At 44.9% G+C, this 11,721-nt stretch overlaps 1 long non-coding RNA gene across 1 annotated transcript; it reads right to left on the bottom strand.

The window, feature by feature from the left end:
• Positions 1 to 931: 931 nt before the first annotated feature.
• Positions 932 to 3,662, bottom strand: LOC123151729 (uncharacterized). The gene is made up of 5 exons (XR_006475788.1): positions 3,447 to 3,662; positions 3,125 to 3,355; positions 2,249 to 2,761; positions 1,883 to 2,170; positions 932 to 1,794 (listed from the first exon to the last, which is right to left on the bottom strand). It is a non-coding gene; the product is annotated as an uncharacterized lncRNA (long non-coding RNA).
• Between the last annotated feature and the right edge of the window lie 8,059 nt (positions 3,663 to 11,721).

Here is an 11,721-nt window from a genome sequence, read left to right as displayed (position 1 = left end):
TTTTATATGTGCAACTAAACTTACACGCTGAAATGTTTGCGCGTGCTGCATAGCCGGTATGGAAGTTCGGTGAGAGCTGGTTACATGAGGAACCCCCAATATACATTTGTCATCAGATGTTTAGTGGGCAGGGTTATGCCAGACAATGGAGAAGCTGGACTGGACACCTACTCCACAAGAGTCCCTCCAGCATTGGCTTTGCAGTAAATAAGGGTTACCCACCACGAAAATTCGTTGGCGTGCCCGAGCTCGCCTGCTCACGGTATCGGTGGGCGTCGAATACCGTGGGGATGTGGACAGTGTGTGGTATTTTAGGACGTAGAAAACGGGTAATTTAATGAGACGCATGGAAGGGGTTGGAGACGACGTTTCTATTGTGAGGACGACTGCCATCCAAGTAACAGCGGCGGCGTTATTGCCCTGTAGCAACGTGTACTGGAGGTTCAGACGGCGGTCGTAACGCGAGCCGTTGGATCATTGCACAAGATTTGGGCGCTTTGCGGGTGGGTTGTCACCATCGACGGCGGCGTCTGCTTGCACACAAGGTTGGTCATGGATTCCGCGTAGCTACCCATATCGGAGCAGTTGTCACCGCTGGCGGAACCTCCATTCTCTGGATCGTATTCTCCGACTTCTTCCAAGTTCCAACGCTGCAAAACGGGAATGCACTTCAGCCTCTCCCTCTCAAGCTTCATCCGCCACCAACGCGCCGTCGGCCCTGCCTTCCACCGAGTCCTGCGAGGATCCAGCCGAGGTTTATGGATCCATGGTTTCCGTTTCACTCTCACACTGTATTGTATTACTCGTGCCAGCACGCACCGCTGCACCAATTCATCTGAATTTCATCTCACAGAATACATCATACTAGATTTAGGTATGAATCAACAAAGGCAGCAAAATATAAACAGAATTCAGTAGCCAAGTCACAAACTCAAAAATTATTTTTTTTGTTCTCACAATAATAAACATGGGTACCACACTGACAAGTTTCAGCAACTACATCATGCAGTACTTATCAAACACTTATTATAAGACAACTGCGGTTTGAGTTAAACGGTTACATAAAGTTGAGCAGCTTAGAACAAAAACACTGAGTAAAATCAAATCACTCGCACATTGCATTTTGCTCTATGGTAGCATTTGCAACAACATGGAGTACGACCTCAAGGTTGTTGCAGGTGTTCTTCCTGTGACCACTGACGCCACAGTTCGAGCATTTTCCCTCTTTCCTTTCTTTCTGAAGAAGGTCACCTCTTTTCAGGCATGTCATGCTCTTGTGCCCTTGTTCTCGACATATACTACAAAAGCGAGTTCGCTTACTTGTCCCGCACCCAGTTCCAGCTTGTGCATTTGTGGCTGAGGTGTTCCTCCTGCTCTTTGCACCATGATCATCACATGACGGTTTATCCCTGCTGCTGGTTGGTTGACCAGGCTTTCGTTTCCAGCCTGGAGCTTTTAGTCCGACGAAATTACCGATTGTGCTACCTTCTGCGTCACTCCCACATCCGCTGTGAGTTGCGCATAGTGAAAGCGGCTATAGGAGTCAATGTATCCATTGCTGTCTTGAGGATATTCATGGCACAATTTATACGCTTCTGTGTTTGCATCCCCAAGTCGTACAGCTTCAAGAGCATGGGTGTACAAATTTGAGTGCCTACAAGTTACTGAATTCAAAGAGATGTTGTCCCTCCGAAGATGTGATAGGTGGTTGGGGAGTACATCCCTTGCGTCTTTTGTCCACCCTTTCAGAATATGTTTTGTCAGTATACAGTCTATGCTGAGGCAATCGTGGACCTGCAAGTTATTTAGTTGTTAAGTTAGTTTTTTGTCTCCGCAATACAATCTTGAATTCGAAGGCAAAATACGTTTTAAATCTCAGTACCTTAACTGAATGGCAGCATAGCAAACCCGTGTGCTCAAAATTAGCACACTCACACTTCAGTTCTTTCCCTTCTTCGGCAACTTTTACTTTGTAGACAACCCTGCACCACTTCTCATATTTCTCGGGATGATATCGTCTTACGAAATAGGTTTTGCCCTTGGTGGTCTCCTCCACCTTGTACTGCATAGATTCATATATTACTTCGCCAAATTTTTCAAACATAGCTCAGGTGTAGATTTCACTCGCGTGTAACTCGAGTGGCACGGTCATTTCCATAACTGGGGATGTCTGCACGCAGGGGAGATGCATTAGTAATATCACATGTATTTCGCATTGAAAGTATAAGAATAACTTTAGCAATCTTACTATCTTTGTACGCCTCTCTTCGTAGTTCTCACTTGCTTCCCTGTCGAAGAGAAGTCTCATGTATTGCCGGACGAATAGATGCATCGGGTAACTTGCTGGGAGTCTGGGACGTAACCCTTCAACATATGGTTGGCACTCTCACTGTGTTGGGTACTTGACATCTTTGCGCAGAATTTTCCATTGAAGTGTGGCTTTGCCCACTTCTCCCTTGTTTCGTAGATATGCGTTAAATAAGGATGCTTATGTAAACCATGGGCTTCTATCAGTTCTTTCCATGTCATCTCGAACTCGTCTACTGTCAACATGTGCTGGATTATTTTATGGAGTTCAGATATGAACTTGCTCCGTTTTGTGTAATATGGACCAAGCTGTTCCTTTGCATTCTTCAGCACATGCCATTTGCACCAACGGTGTGTTGTGTCTGGCATCACTTTTTCCAACGCAAACTCCATTGTTGTGCATTGATTTGCAAAATGGAGTCCATCATTCAGTAGTTTCACTGAATTGGGTGTTCTAAAAAAGATAGAACATCATTCCGTGTACCCGTGTACGGTAATAACGATGCGAAATATAGACACTAGTTGTCTCGAGAGAGAGACCATGTCAAGTTCCTTTGTGTCTGATTGCGAAGATATTTGGAATTTTAATTTTTGCACATATTTTTTTTGTTTCTTTACCTGTGAGCACTGAATTTTTTAGTAATACATAGTCAAAATTCTTTAGTAATACATAGTCAAAATTCTTTTGCTTAGTTCACTGAATTTTTGTTTTAAATCTGCTCCTACATGCCATGCCCGCGCCTCACATCAGACAAGCTCCAAAACACAATTGAAGTTATATTTTAATCTACGGGGGTATTGGTTGAAATGCACATACCTCTTGGTGCAGCCAGGGGCTTGGGGGTCATCTTTGCCAATTGACTGCTCTAAGTTCGGCACTGACAGGGTCAGGGTCGCTCCCTCACAAGTACTGTGTAAATCCACTTCCACTATCAACGCTGTGTCACCCGCATCGCTCATGCTGGACTCGGAGGGTGTACAGTCCGGAGGATCAGTGGGTTCGATGCGCATCATGGAGTTGCCGCCGGCTAGATCCGGCAGGGAAAACCTATGGACAAACAAGACAGTGCACTTATAGGCTGCTCTGCTACGCACACCGCCCACAAATACAAAGGATACAGCCATGGCAGCGAACATACCTGTCAATCGGATCTGATAGAATCCCAAATCTGTCGACTCCCGCCTCCGCCGTCGCCGGACAATACTTCGATGCCTTAAGGGACCTGCCTTTGGGTCACTGATATGTGGACCCAACAAGTGGCTGGTCCACATGTCAGTGACCCAAAGGCAGGTGCCTTAAAGGCACCGAAGCTGCGTCCGCCGTCGCCATAGCCTCGAGCTCCTGGAGAACTGTTGCGCGCGGCGGCCCAAGTGATATATTTGTTTTTCTTTTCTTTACGCTTGGAGTAAAGACGTGGGTGGTTGGGGCGAGGGAGCGAATCCACGCCGTCAACTTTGGACGTTCGTCGCACAAGAACGGCGTTACTTTTCGCCTGTATCTGTACCGTTCGCCTTACATGATGTACCGACAGAACAAACAAAGGGGAGCCGTGAAGATAACTCCCCTTTTAACGACGTTGCTCCTGTACGTCACTGTTCATTCGCCGTATGCGCTATCTTCATATGATCGTATTGATTGATCGGACGCACGCGGAGCTGTCTCATTGGCACGCCTTCCAGGAGCATGCGAGCCCGTCCTCTCTATCACCGTTCTCCAACCATAACTAGAAAGGACCTCCACACGGAGTGAGGCATTTTGGCTTCTAGGAGCATCTGCATCTGCGCTAAATAAAATAATCAAAACAAATACTAGCGAAATTCAAAAAAATCCAATTTTTTGGCATGATAGATAATTTGGTGCCTGATGTCGGGTTCAAATTTTAAATCATTTGGACATCTGAGTAGCTTTTGGTAAAAAAACAAATTTGAGATCTGTTAAATAGTGTACTGTTTGTATACTGTTTTCATCCAATTTGTCTTTTTTGCTGAGAGCTACTCAAATGTCCAAATGCTCTGAAATTTGGAGCGCACCTCACGCACTACATTATCTACCGCGCACAAAAAAATTGGATTTTTTTTTAATTTTTTATGAATTATTTCTTGACCGAGTACAGATGAGCCCGGGCTCAGAATTGGATATTCACTCCACACGCTATTACTACTGACGATGTGGGAACTGTGGAAACACATGAATGCGGTCGTGTTTGACTGGGCCTCGCCATCAGTTGGTGCTCTTTTGCACAAAATCTCATCGGAAAGTAGAACTTAGTCATTGGCTGGACTCATAAAAGGGAACGTAAGATTATGTATTTGCAGGTCTAATACGGTGGAGCATTGGTGAGGAGTAGCCTACGTGTAGGGTGGAGTGGAGTTGTACATGTATTCGTGAGTTGTACCACGATGCGTTGTAAATGACCGGTGGACGTGTTTTTTGTCTTTCTTCTTTAATATATGATATACATACTCGTGTATATTCGAGAAAAAGATGTTTAGTGTAAAAATTTCCGATGCCATTAGATACGTCGGGTCACCATCGAAAGCATGGTAATTGCTTGTTGTAGCATGATATTTCTTTCTAACAAATTTTAAAACTACGTGGCAGTTCTTACTTTAAAACATAGGAATTCTTGAACGACAACATGGCAAATTTATCTGCTTTTGCATCGAAAATCAGAAATCCACGAGCAAACTTTAAAAATCCGACATCGTATTTTTATATTTAGAGGGATCGTGGTAGAAGCTTTGGCAATTGGAACCCGACCTTTGAGGATGAGAACGCCGGGCCTGTATGATCAGCGCACGGTACATAGCCTGGCCTGTCCGTCTCCACCAAGCCGAACATCATTGCGCTTGCCCTCGTCGTCGGAACGTCGGCGCCGTTTGCATTGTTTTGTGAGATCATTTGCGAACGGCGTCGACGTTCCGGCGACCGTATGTACGTGGAGCATGTCGCGACTCGCAAGCTCTCCTCAGTCTTGACGTGCATTACGAGCCGGCATACCGATACGTCCTCCTCGCCGTTGTTTGAATCTTGATCACGGTTTTAGAGACCAATTGTTGTATTCAGCAGTTTCCTGGGCTAGCCCATTGTGTGATTCAAATGTCCGAACCTTCCAACGTCAGGCTTGCCGCCTGGCGAGCCACGAAACTGGCCGGCGTTAGTGCAAGTCTGCTTGGACTTGGGAAAAATGTTCATCATATATTTGAAAAAATTCGATCACGCATTACAAACATATTCACCGTGTTTTACAAAAACTATCCACCATACATTCATGTATAGAAAATAGATTTGTAAATGGAAAAAAATGAGAATAAGAAAACCAAACAAAAAAAGTAAAAACCAAAGGAGAAAATAACCCATTAAAAACTAAAGAAAAACAGAATGGAAACCAAAACTGAAAAGAAAATGGAACAGAAATAGACATGAAAAAACGAACTAGCAAAAATCTGTCGAGAATCGTTCCTTGGATGAGCTCGAAAAGCATCCTGCGTTTTGGCAACAATTTGACTCTACCAACGTCAAATATAGTATTGAAAAATCTTTTTTGCAAAAAGAAGGTAATGGAGAATCCTATTTGGCAGTTATGGGCCAAATACTATACTTTTTAGGGTGTTTTTTTGTTTTTCCTCTTACATTTTCTTGTTTTCTTTATTTTAATTCGGATTATTTTCTCACAATTCATGAGATTTCTAAAATTCATGAACCTATTTGTAAAATTTCTGCATTTTTTAATTTATGAACATTTTTTCGAATTCACTAAATTTGTGATCTTTTTTCAAATCCATAAAAAAATTCAAGTTGTGATTTTTTTTCAAATACTTGACATTTATCCAAAGTTAAAAACAATGTGTGAACATTTCTTTTTACTTTTTTAATAATTGTAAACCGGTTTTTATTACTAAGCTGATTTTTTCACAAACAAGGCGAGCAACAGTAATAACTCGCGTAGAGCGTGCCTTTTTTCAAGATCGTGCCCGAGCAATCCTCCTAATGAGAGCGAGCGAGCATTTTGGGCCGTGCCCCTCGCGTGCCAGCGCTAGTGCACCAAGAGCATCTACTCATCCCCAAAACCTGTCTTAAACGTCTCGACGAACGGCCCGCTCACTAACCAGTCACAAAAAATTTATCCGAACGAGCGCCTCAAACGTCAGGAGCTCCTAACTGGCACCAAACGAAACCGTCGTACGATGAAAAATGTGCTCCCATGAGGATTCAAGCTACCACCGTCAGGATTCAAGCTAACCACTAGAGCTACTACGAGCTAGTGAATATTTACATTACAAAACAATTAAAACTTGCTGTGCTATTTCTTGCACATACATTTCAGAAAAAAACATGATTTTTTTGGGAAAAAAATCCAAACAAAATATTAAAACAATCACGAAATAGAAAAAAGTTCATGTATACAAAACTATTTATGAATTAGGAAAAAAATCATATATTTTTAAAAATCTCACAAAATAAAAAAAATCATTGATTTTGAGAAATTCATCGATTTTGAAAAAAGTTCATTGAATTTGAAAAAAAAGTTCACCAACTTTCAAAAAAGTTCATCAGATTTGAAAAAGGTTCAAAAACTTCAAAAAAAGTTTATCAAACTTGAGAAAAAGTTCATTGAATTTCAAAAAGGATTACCGAATTTGGAAAATGGTCATCGAATTTGAAAAAAGTTCATCAAATTTGAAAATATTCTCTAATTTTTTTTAAAAAAGTTCATCAAATTTGAAAAAATGTTCATAAAATCTGGTGAACTTTTTATATCAAATTAGAAAAATAAAAAAAAGAAGAAAGACAAAGGAAAAAGGAAAAGAAGAAAGAAAAACAAAAAGGAAAAAGGAAAAAGGGGGAAAAGATAGAATAAAAGAAAGAAGAAGTTGTAGATGATCACAGAACTCAACCGGCTCGGGTGGTTAGTGAGTGTTGTGCTGAAAGCCCGTGGCGCGGGGAGGAGGGGGTGTGCGCCCTGTACCATTAAGCTATAACGAGTGGTACGAGCGCCGTTTAGGATTTGCCTCAAACGTCTAGGCTGACCGCCACCCCGCATATCTAGCCCAAATCTGTGACAAATATGAGGCGCGCGGGCGCATCCGCAACGTCGTCCTCGGCCCATGCTGGCTCATCCGACCCCATATATATTCTTCTTCTTCTGCTCGTTGGACCAAACCCTAGCCACTTCACTCCACTCCCCTCACTCCCTTCTGCCACCCAAGCTCCCGTCCGGCAATCTCTAGCCTTCTATGGCATGGTGGGTAACGGATCCGAGTCCTACATCTCCAGATCCATCCACCTCGATCTCATCCCACACAGCCCCGAGCAGGAGATGGCGATCCGGCTTGTGCTCCGCTGCTCCCGGGAGGAGGCCCTTACAACGCAGCGCTCGGCCTCCTTCCGTCGGGAATCCATTGCGTCCACCCAAATGGCGCATGGATCCGGAGCTAGGTGTGCCATCACTGCCTCACTAGAGGCAGTGGTCCATCAAGCATCCGAATGCGGTGTCCGTTAGCGCGCGGAGGCCATGGAAGCACCATGGGCGTCATCACATGCAAACATGTTGCGGCATGCCCGTCGTGCGAGGCAACATGCGCGGGAGGTGGCGGCAGCCCTCACGATGGTGGAAGTTGGCTAGACGGAGTCGCATTCTACAGCGCTCCATATGGTGCACCACTCCGGGCTTCACAACCACATTGTGGTGGATGTCGCTGGCTCGTCCCAGGACGAATCCATCATCAATATGACGTCCACCGGCACTGTCCGGGTTCCTGGCTCTAACGGGGAAGAGTAGGGAATGGGAGAGAGCGGCGCCTTGAGTCCCATGAGCCGGTTCGTGTCCCATCCCCTATTGTTCCTTGTCCGCATCCGGACCAACAATCTGGAGAGCGCTGTCGGACGCCGGACATGGGCACAATGGAGCCGGACGAACTCTGCTGAAACACTGTTTTACATTGCATGTAATAATATGAATTTGAGGTATCCGGTTGTAGAATCTAATTTGAGGTGACCGGTGACTCTCTGCGGGCATTTAAGGGGTCAGATTTTTCAAGCCCGACTGTCTAAGCTCTAACAGTCACTCAAGAGGAGATCTCAACTGGATTTGATATGTGAACTTTAATAAAGTTCAGAAATTTTGTTCGGAGATTTGAGTAACCATTGTATTCAACTATATATTGGGCTAATCATGTGGGCGTGTAAGGTGGGCCGGTATGTCGGGTTGCATCTTATACGTTGTCATATGTGAGACCTCCTACTTGAGAGAGCAACTAATCAGTGAGTACTTCTTCGGGAGCCCCCTCAAGGGTCACTTTAGGTGGGCTGAGTGTTGGAAATATGCCCTAGAGGCAATAATAAAATGGTTATTATTATATTTCCTTGTTCATGATAATTGTCTATTGTTCATGCTATAATTGTATTAACCGGAGACCGTAAGACATGTGTGAATACATAGACCACAAACGTCCCTAGTGAGCCTCTAGTTGACTAGCTCGTTGATCAATAGATGGTTATGGTTTCCTAACCATGGACATTGGATGTCGTTGATAACGGGATCACATCATTAGGAGAATGATGTGATGGACAAGACCCAATCTTAAGCGTAGCACAAGATCGTGTAGTTCGTTTGCTAAAGCTTTTCTAATGTCAAGTATCATTTCCTTAGCCCATGAGATTGTGCAACTCCCGGATACCGTAGGAATGCTTTGGGTGTACCAAACGTCACAACGTACCTGGGTCACTATAAATGTGCACTACAGGTATCTCCGAAAGTGTCTGTTGGGTTGGCACGAATCGAGACTGGGATTTGTCACTCCGTATGACAGAGAGGTATCTCTCGGCCCACTCGGTAATGCATCATCATAATGAGCTCAATGTGACTAAGGAGTTGGTCACGGGATCATGCATTACGAAACGAGTAAAGTGACTTGCTGGTAACGAGATTGAACGAGGTATTGGGATACCGACGATCGAATCTTGGGCAAGTAACATACCGATGGACAAAGGGAATTGTATATGGGATTGATTGAATCCCCGACATCGTGGTTCATCCGATGAGATCATCATGGAACATGTGGGAGCTAGCATGAGTATCCAGATCCCGCTGTTGGTTGTTGATCAGAGAGATGTCTCGTTCATGTCTACATGCCTCCTGAACCCGTAGGGTCTACGCACTTAAGGTTCGATGACGCTAGGGTTATAGGGAAAGTTTGTACATGGTTACCGAATGTTGTTCGGAGTCCCGGCTAAGATCCATGACGTCACGAGGAGCTCCAAAATGGTCCGGAGGTAAAGAATAATATATAGGAAGTGAGGTTTTGGCCACCAGAAGTATTTCGGGTGTCCCCGGTAATGTACCGGGACCACCGGAAGGGTTCCGGGGGTCCACCGGGAGGGGCCATCAGCCCTAGAGGCTTGCATGGGCCAAGAGTGGGAAGGGAACATCCCCTGAGTGGGCTGGTGCGCCTCCCACCAAGGCCCAAGGCACAGCTAGGAGGAGAGGGGGAAACCCTAGGCGCAGATGGGCGTAAAGGCCCACCATAGGGCGCGCCCCACCTCTCCCCCTCTTGGCCGCCCCCTCCAATCCCATCTAGGGTTGCCACACCCCCTAGGGTGGGAACCCTAGAGGGGGCGTAGTCACCACCCCTCCTCCTATATATAGTGGGGCTTTTGGGGCTGCCAAGGACACGAGTCTGTCTCTCCCTCGGCGTAGCCCTACCTCTCTACATCCTCATCCTTCGTAGTGCTTGGGGAAGCCCTGCTGGAAACCACGCTGCTCCAACACCACCACACCGTCGTGCTGCTGCTGGAGTTGTCTTCCCCAACCACTCCCTCCTCCTTGCTGGATCAAGGAACGGGAGACGTCACCGGGCTGCGCGTGTGTTGAACACGGAGGCACCGTTGTTCGGCGCTTAGACCGGAATCGACCGCGATCTGAATCGCTGCGTGTGCGACTCCTCCAACCACGTTCTTGTAACGCTTCCGCATCGCGATCTTCAAGGGTATGAAGATACACTCCCCTCTCTCTCGTTGTTGGTCTCTCCATAGATTGATCTTAGTGATGCGTAGAAAATTTTAATTTCTGCAACGATCCCCAACAGTGGCATCATGAGCTAGGTCTATGCGTAGTTTCTATGCACGAGTAGAACACAAGTTGTTGTGGGCGTTGATTTTGTCAATTTACTTGGCGTTACTAGTCTTATCTTGATTTGGCGGCATCGTGGGATGAAGCGGCCCGGACCGACCTTACACGTATGCTTACGTGAGATAGGTTCCACGGACTGACATGCACTAGTTGCATAATATGGCTAGAGGGTGTCTGTCTCTCCCACTTTAGTCGGATCGGATTCGATGAAAAGGGTCCTTATGAAGGGTAAATAGAAATTGGCATATCACGTTGTGGTTTTGGCGTAGGTAAGAAACGTTCTTGCTAGAAACCTATAGCAGCCACGTAAAAACTTGCAACAACAATTAGAGGACGTCTAACTTGTTCTTGCAGTATATGCCGTATGATGTGATATGGCCAAAAGTATGTGATGAATGATATATATGTGATGTATGAGATTGATCATGTTCTTGTAATAGGAATCACAACTTGCATGTCGATGAGTATGACAACTGGCAGGAGCCATAGGAGTTGTCTTAATTTATTCATGACCTGCAAGTCAACATCAACGCCATGTAATTACTTTACTTTATTGCTAACCGTTAGCCATAGTAGTAGAAGTAACAGTTGGAGAGACAACTTCATGAAGACACGATGATGGAGATCATGGTGTCATGCCGGTGACGATGATGATCATGGCGCCCCGAAGATGGAGATCATAAGGAGCAAAATGATATTGGCCATATCATGTCACTATTTGATTGCATGTGATGTTTATCATGTTTTTACATCTTATTTGCTTAGAACGACTGTAGCTTAAATAAGATGATCCCTTGCTAAAATTTCAAGAAAGTGTTCCCCCTAACTGTGCACCGTTGTGAAGGTTCGTTGTTTCGAAGCACCACATGATGATCGGGTGTGATAGATTCTAATGTTCGAATACAACGAGTGTAAGCCAGATTTACACATGCAAAACACTTAGGTTGACTTGACGAGCCTAGCATGTACAGACATGGCCTCGGAACATGAGAGACCGAAAGGTCGAACATGAGTTGTATAGTAGATACGATCAACATGGAGATGTTCACCATTGATGACTAGTCCGTCTCACGTGATGATCGGACACAACCTAGTCGATTTGGATCATGAATCACTTAGATGACCAGAGGGATGTTTTATCTAAGTGGGAGTTCATTAAGTAATTTAGATGAACTTAATTATCATGAACTTAGTCTAAAATTATCTTTACAAATCTATCTTGTAGATCCAGTGGCCCACGCTAATGTTGCCCTGAACTTCAACACGTTCCTAGAGAAAACCA

Source organism: Triticum aestivum, chromosome 7A (genome assembly GCF_018294505.1).
Source record: "Triticum aestivum cultivar Chinese Spring chromosome 7A, IWGSC CS RefSeq v2.1, whole genome shotgun sequence".
NCBI classification, from domain to species: Eukaryota; Viridiplantae; Streptophyta; class Magnoliopsida; order Poales; family Poaceae; genus Triticum; species Triticum aestivum.
This window is presented reverse-complemented; position numbering and strand designations above follow the sequence as displayed.